Source organism: Alligator sinensis, unplaced genomic scaffold (assembly GCF_000455745.1).
Source record: "Alligator sinensis unplaced genomic scaffold, ASM45574v1 scaffold103_2, whole genome shotgun sequence".
Lineage (NCBI taxonomy): Eukaryota > Metazoa > Chordata > Crocodylia > Alligatoridae > Alligator > Alligator sinensis.
This window is the reverse complement of record NW_005842166.1, coordinates 464,879-465,112: the sequence shown is the minus strand read 5'-3', so window position 1 is coordinate 465,112 and position 234 is coordinate 464,879. Positions and strand designations below refer to the sequence as shown.

General features: G+C 69.2%; 1 protein-coding gene across 2 annotated transcripts in view; it reads left to right on the top strand.

Annotated features, from left to right (window-relative positions):
• The window catches only part of PRAM1 (PML-RARA regulated adaptor molecule 1), a 22,100-nt gene that overhangs the window by 20,809 nt on the left and 1,057 nt on the right, over positions 1–234 (top strand). The gene's annotated exons all lie outside the window — the stretch shown is intronic.

The following is a 234-nucleotide window of genomic DNA, read 5'->3' as shown; positions in this document are numbered from 1 at the left end:
GCGGTCTCTGAGGTGGAAAGTAGGGGGGGAGGGAGGGGGGGGGGGGGGGGGGGGGCCCCCTGCCAGTCCCCCTGACCCCTGCCTGCTTTACCAGTCTCCCCATGGCTGCCCCCACCTGCCCCAGCTCCTGGCCCTTTAAAAAAAAGTCCCAGTGCTTACCGGGTGCTGCTGGGTGGAGGGCGATCCCTGCTTCCCCCCACTGCCCCCCGTTGCATGGGGGGCTCTGCCATGAGC